This window comes from Tasmannia lanceolata, unplaced genomic scaffold (genome assembly GCF_043159265.1).
Source record: "Tasmannia lanceolata isolate RefF3 unplaced genomic scaffold, GAP_Taslan_0.1 ptg000472l, whole genome shotgun sequence".
Lineage (NCBI taxonomy): Eukaryota > Viridiplantae > Streptophyta > Magnoliopsida > Canellales > Winteraceae > Tasmannia > Tasmannia lanceolata.
The window spans coordinates 1-7500 of record NW_027519145.1 but is presented as its reverse complement, the minus strand read 5'-3'; the positions used below and the strand labels follow the sequence as shown (position 1 = coordinate 7500).

At 36.1% G+C, this 7500-nt stretch overlaps 2 non-coding genes across 2 annotated transcripts; one reads left to right on the top strand and one right to left on the bottom strand.

The window, feature by feature from the left end:
* Window positions 1-3087: 3087 nt before the first annotated feature.
* TRNAS-GGA (transfer RNA serine (anticodon GGA)) lies at window positions 3088-3174 on the top strand. The gene has a single exon. It is a non-coding gene; the product is annotated as a tRNA-Ser (tRNA).
* Window positions 3175-4442: 1268 nt separating this feature from the next.
* On the bottom strand, window positions 4443-4515 carry TRNAT-UGU (transfer RNA threonine (anticodon UGU)). The gene has a single exon. It is a non-coding gene; the product is annotated as a tRNA-Thr (tRNA).
* Between the last annotated feature and the right edge of the window lie 2985 nt (window positions 4516-7500).

The window sequence follows — 7500 nt, the reverse complement described above, 5'->3', positions numbered from 1 at the left end:
TTAGTCATTTACTGTATCCGTATCGTTTATCTCTATGAGGTACCGGGTGAAATAGAACGATCTTAGAAGGGATATAATGAAATTCCTCGATTGGCTCTTCCCGGAGGAACGATCTATTTTATTTGATTGATGGATCCAACATTATAATGAATTATAAAAGAGAGTGTTCTTATTCGAACCGTCGTGTGATCTTCAACCAGTTATGTGCTTCAATATAATTACCTGGAGTAAGCGCTATAGCTTGTTTCCAATATTCAGCAGCTTGATCGGACCAAGCCTCTGCAATTTCAGAATCTCCCTGTCGAATGGCCTGTTCTCCCCGGTCGGAATAGGTGGGTCGATTCCTTCCCTTAGAACCGTACTTGAGAGTTTCCTACCTCATACGGCTCAGCAGTCAATTCTTTTGGTGTCCCATCTTAATCTACCATATCTAACTGAATGAGATTTCTCGTAAATAGATCCGATTTTTTATCGAGTTAACCAGAATAGAAGAGGTGAATTACATGAGTTTCAAACTCTAATTTGAATCAATAATCAAATCAGTTTTATCTTTTCTCCTACCTTCAGAAGAATGAAGCATAGGTATCCTCCCCTTATACTTAGAATTTTATGAAAGGTAACTATCTCGGTTTCATTTTCATATAGAAATTCATATAGAATCTTTGAAAAAGATTTTCTTTCCTCCAAAAGAAAGAAAGGACTTACTATCTTTGGGATCTGATGCTACACCGCTGCTCAATACCTTAGTAGATCGACTCTATTACATAAGTTGATTCCTAACTTTTATCTCATATCATGACATAAGTAAGCAGTTCTTATTGTATCGGCCCCAAAACCTCGCTAATTGATCTTTACGGTGCTTCCTCTATCAATTAGATCCTTTCTTTATCCATAGAATCTAATATATAGGCCGTACCTATTTCTTCATATTTGGCTCCTATGAAGTCTCTTTCTTTGCTACAGCTGATAAAACTCGTTGCTTTGAATGATGCATATGTAGAAAGCCTATTTTTTTCTAGTATTTACTAGGAGGTTTGATCTTTCTTTCCTTCTTTCTATAGTGGAGATAGTCGCACGTAATGACAGATGACGGCCATATTATTAAAAGCTTGTGGTAAGAATGGGTTTCGTTCGAGTGCCCGGAAATAATATTCCAAAGCCTTCGTATGTTCTCCGTTGCTTGTGTGGATAAGGCCTATGTTATAGAGTATATAACTTCGATCATAGGGATCAATTTCTAGTCGCATAGCTTCATAATAATTTTGTAAAGCTTCCGCATAATTTCCTTCGGATTGAGCTGACATCCGTTACGGTCGTTCATTCTATTCAAAGAATCTCCGTTCCAGAAACGTACGTGAGACTTTCATCTCATACGGCTCCTCCCTTCTGTGCATAGTAATAAGGGGAATAATCCATGGAATCAAAAAAGATTGAAATATTCTCATTATGAACTGACAGGGGCTGGTGTTTTTACAAGAAATCTCTAGCCAGCCTTCCTGCAAGAGGTCTATATTTTCTTAACACCAACCATGTTGGTGCTAGATAGAAATGGTAACTCCAACAATTTCTTTGTCCTCAACGCCCCCTATTTCCAGGAATTAGTCACTTCAACGATCTTCGATGGTTATACGGGTATCCAAAGTACGAACGAGATGGATGTTTGTTGTCCCAACCATTCTTGTTAGTCCCGATCCCGATAAGGAAAAGGGGTAATTTATAACAAAGTTTTCGCGTTGTTGATTCCTAGGTGTAGTGCTTCTTCCTCTATGCCGCCTATTGGTCTGGTCCTAGTGGAGTCGGATTGACCTACAATACAGAACCTGTAGGTGTAACCTTTCGCTCAATACTCAAATCAACAATTGAAGCATCTGAGGCTGCATCAATCGGGGATACACGACAGAAGGAATTGTTCTATCTCTAAATTTCACCTTCACCGAGCATAGGTTTATTTCAAAAATCTTTTTTCTTTGTATTACGAATCATGTCTCTTTCTCGTAAGACTGAGGTCGGTAAATCATAAATAATAAATAAATAATAATAAAAAAAAATCAAATCGCACCATCTCTGTAATAGGTAAATGCCTCTTTTTCTCCTGAGGTTGTCGGAATTATTCGTAATAAGATATTGGCTACAATTGAAGAGGTCTTATCAATAAAATTTCCATTTATCCGAGATCTAGGCATGGTTAACAATCCATTCCATAATTCTTCTCATTACCCCTAGAGGGAAAATGATCCCACAAACAAAGGAATTGTATAGTACGAAATCACATAAAAACAAACGGACTCATTCTAAAAAAAAAGGTGTCGACCTTCCACTCAAATTGTCCCTTTGGGGCAGGGATGGATAGGAAATATTTGAATCCGATTGTATTTCATTTAAATTAAGTATTAAGTATAAATATTAAGTAGTATACCAATGAACGGAACTATTCCTATTTTATCGAAGCTCAGGAATCAAGGAAGTTTTTCCTACAGATTCTGATGACTCTAGAAGTTTTGATTTGATTATGATCCAAAGAAAAAAAAAATCAAATCAAATAATAGAATCATTCCATGATGAAAATAGAATAAGAATAACCATCCATTTTTTGTGCATAGTGTGTATACACCACGCAATCGAAATATCAAAAAAATCCATGGGACGATTCATGAATTTGTAATAGATTGTGGGGTAGCTCATGAGAGGAATTGTTGTTGAGAAATCTGAAACTAGAAAGGAATTTTGGAATTCCTATGGAACCATAATAGTCTAAATGTAACCATAGTATAAAATAGGGTCAGTTGACTTGTTCCAATTCATTGGTTTAATCCAGTATAAATCTAAGAATAAGACGGGATCGTCTTCTTGACAAACATGAATAGATAGATTCTATCTATTTTTTTTTAATCTTTTTAATAAGATAAGAAAAAGATAAGAAAAAAAATGTTTTTTTATCCCTCGATCCTCGAGGGAAGATCTTTCTTTAATGAAAAGTTTTCTATTTTCTATTTAGAATTGATTGGTCATACCTGTATTGCAATAATACAATAATATGAATGACTCGCTATTCACTCGGTTTCTGGGTCATAATCATAAGATTATGTAGGAGAGATGGCCGAGTGGTTCAAGGCGTAGCATTGGAACTGCTATGTAGGCTTTTGTTTACCGAGGGTTCGAATCCCTCTCTCTCCGTACCTTCACCTAATTCACCAACGGTACCGACTACAATGTATCAAATCAAATAACAATTGATACGAGTATTCCAATCGTACTTTATTTGATATAGATTCTCTATTCCTAATTGCTGTGGTATGGAAAATACCGGAACGGAAAGAATGGACAAGGAATAAAAATCTCACCGCTGATCCATTTGTAATACGTGAATGGGAGAAAAATCCGGATCAAACCTCTTAGATCTATTTACTTCGGCGAAAGAAAAAAAAGGGGCTTGTCCAAAGCTTTGTTATTTTAGTTAGGTTCAAGTCTGACGGGAATAATATTCTACGACTAGCAACTCATTGATTTTCAAACCGATCCACTTAATATCTATTATTTGATTTACTAATCCTTTATATTGGGATGAATAAAGACTCAAATGTTTTGCCAACTCCTCGTGGGGGGATGAATCCATATAATTTTGAATCAGAGCTCTGGATCTTTGTTCATCCCTCATAGTAATAATATCTTGGGGTTTGCAGCGATAACTTGGGATATCTACTATACGGCCATTAACTAAAATATGTCTATGATTAACTAATTGCCTGGCTCCCGGAATGGTCGAAGCCATACCCAATCGAAAAAGGATGTTATCCAAACGCATCTCAAGTAGTTGTAGTAAAACCTGACCTGTTGACCCTTTGGCTTTCCCAGCAATACGAACATATCTAAGTAATTGTTGCTCTGTCAGACCATAATGAAAACGCAATTTTTGTTTTTCTTCTAGACGAATACGATATTGAGATCTTTTCCCGGAACGCGATTGGTTTCTAAGATCACTTCCGGATCTAGGTCTTTTCCTAGTGAGTCCCGGTAAAGCCCCTAGACGGCGTATTTTTTTGAAACGAGGCCCTCGGTAACGAGACATAAAGACTCCTTAATTTTATTGAAATTTCATTTTACAGAATAAACCTAAATTAATACTGAACTAAACGATAAACGAAGCTAAATCCACTGAAGTACTACAAAGAGGAATAAGATGAATTGTATCAATATCCGTATTATTTTGTATATTGTATATATGGGAAGTTAAGGATCCTTTTCTTGATTTGTTCTGTATAGATCAAACGGCTCCAATCCGTTTTTTATTCTTTATTCATAGTTGGAAGTTCCCGCGACATAACATAATAGATCGGTAACCCGACATTTGGAGAAAAAAAAGGGGGGGGTCTTCTCAATATTCCTTGGTCTCAAGGAAAGATGATCAATCCTGATAAAAAAAAAAAAATAGAACAAATAGAGAAAGCCGACTATCGGAATCGAACCGATGACCATCGCATTACAAATGCGGTGCTCTAACCTCTGAGCTAAGCGGGCTCATATAACAGAAATAGTGCGTGAATAGGAATTCGGGAAACTATTGGGATCTTAGTTAGCTATTAGCTATTAATAATTATTAATATTAATTATTATAAATTATTATAACATATTAATTAATATTAATAATTATTAATATAATATGAATTTTGATTTTATTTTTGATTATTTTCTATTTGATTATTTATTTTTGATTATTTCATTTATTAGTAGTCACTAGCACTAGAATTTTTTTTTTTCATTCAAATCAAATTTAAAAAACGCAAAATAATACTATATACATATGAAATAATTCTATATTCTATTATAGAATAGAATATAACTATTAGTTATAGCAGTTATAGCAGATTATATGAATTCTATTTCTATTAGAGTGTAGTTCCTAAGGAAAGGATAAGATAAGGATGCAATCCAGATCCTACTGAGATATTCCTTTTGTTTCATTCGGAAAGGGAGGAGATAGGACGAAAAAAAAAAAAAGAAGAATGAATATCGACCGTTCCAGTATTCCAAACTGCGCGGGAAAAATGAGAGGGGGGGGGAACATCTATATGTGGGATATATCCATCCATATTGAATTGCAGATACATCAATGATAGAATCATTTCTGATTGGACCAAATAATGGAATGGTCCTCCAATAGATATGAAAGAAGATGGGCAAGAAATAAAATAGGAGCAGACACTTTTTCGATATAGGAATCAGTATCTAATGAATTCAATGGTTCCAACATAAATGAAAGAAGGGGATGGGATCACAATGAGATCGAGATCTCATAAGGGGGATATGGCGAAATTGGTAGACGCTACGGGCTTGATTGGGTTGAGCCTTGGTATGGAAACCTACTAAGTGGTAACTTCCAAATTCAGAGAAACCCTGGAATTAAAAATGGGCAATCCTGAGCCAAATCCAGTTTTCTGAAAACAAGGGTTCAGAAAGCGAGAATCAAAAGAAGGATAGGTGCAGAGACTCAATGGAAGCTGTTCTAACGAACGGGGTTGACTACATTGGTAGAGGAATCCTTCTATCAAAACTCCAGAAAGGATGACCTTATTTAAGTACATAGACGTACTTAAATATCAAATGATTAATCACGACCCGAATCCGGATTTTTTGATTATTTATATGAAAAATTGCAGAATTCTTGCTAAATTAAATCGATTCCAAAAGGAAGAATCGAAGATTCAGTGATCAAATCATTTACTCCAGAGTCTGAAAGATCTTTTGAAGAACTGATTAATCGGACGAGAATAAAGATAGAGTCCCATTCTACATGTCAATACCGACAACAATGAAATTTATAGTAAGAGGAAAATCCGTCGACTTTTGAAATCATGAGGGTTCAAGTCCCTCTATCCCCAATAAAAAAAAAAAGGCCTATTTTATTCCATTCCCTAACCATTTATCCTCTTTTTTCGTCAGTGGTTCAAAATGAGCTTAGCTATGTTTCTCACTCACTCTACTCTTTCACAAATGGATCCGACCAGAAATCTTTCTCTCTTATCACAAGTCTTGTGATAGATATGATCTACGTACAAATGAACATATATGGCAAGGAATCTCCATTATTGAATCATTCACAGTCCATATCATTACTCTTACACTTACAAAGTCTTCTTTTTGAAGATCCAAGAAATTCCAAGGCTGAGGTAAGATTTTCTAATGTTTTTTGAGTCCCTTTAATTGACATAGACCCAAGCCCTCTAGTAGGATGATGCGTCGGGGATGGTCGGGATAGCTCAGCTGGTAGAGCAGAGGACTGAAAATCCTCGTGTCGCCAGTTCAAATCTGGTTCCTGGCACGTGGTTAATATATCGAATAGATACTCATACAAATGAATCGATATGGATCGGGATCCATATTCTATTCGTTAATAGTCTAGATCATGATACATACTTATCCATCTAGGGATATATCTAGATCCCCCATTTTTTTTTTTGATGGGTAAAGAAAAGAATTAGATTCTGTTCCCTCTTCTTTTTTGTTTGTTCATACTGTACCTGCTCTCGCTCAAAAAGAATGTTAATACTTCATACATATTTGAATTGAAGTTAGTTGGCTGAAAACCCAAAAGTCTAGTCTAGAGAGGAATCGAAGGGTAGGAATAGACAGGATTCATTTCAGATACAGTACAAAGAAAATCTGATCCCCTTTTCATTTCTGAATTTTGAGTTCATAATTTCATATTTTCTTTCATATTCTATTTCTTCACTTTCTCTTTCTTCACTCCCTCCTACGTGACTTTTCGGGGCCCATCTAAGTGATGTGCGCGGTACAAAGTTCATGGTGCAGAACTCTTTTGATTCATCCTATTGGCTTTGCTCATCCGAAATGGATATCTTCCAAATTGGGGAATATCAATGAAGCCCCTTTAGTAGCCCATTCATAATACTGAGATGAGAGTCCAGTTATTCTGTTTCATCTAGAACAGAACATAAAAAGATTCCTTGAATATCTGGAGTCGTAGAAGTGAATATTAGTTTCTTATCATTCAATGAGCATCTTGTATTTCATAGAAATTGGGGGCAATATAATCCTTACGTAGGGGCCAGCCTATCCAACTTTCAGGCATCAAGATACGTTTCAGGCGTGGATGATTTTCATAAGAGATTCCCAACATATCATAAGATTCCCGTTCTTGAAAATCAGCACTTTTCCAAATCCAGAAAACAGACGGGATTCTAGGATTCCTCCTTGGGGCAAATACTTTTATGCATACCTCTTCGGGTTGATCCACACCATACTGTATTCTCGTAAGATGATACACACTAGCTAACAACCCGCCCGGTGCTACATCATAAGCACACTGGGAACGTAGATAATTGTAACCATATACATATGAAATGACAGCAATGGAGTACCAATCCTCGGGCTTTATTTGTAAAGTCTCTATTCCTTGGTAATCGAAGCCCAAAGATCTATGCACTAGCTCATGCTTGACTAGCCAAGCAGATAAACGACCTTGCATCTTCTTGATCTCTCCCA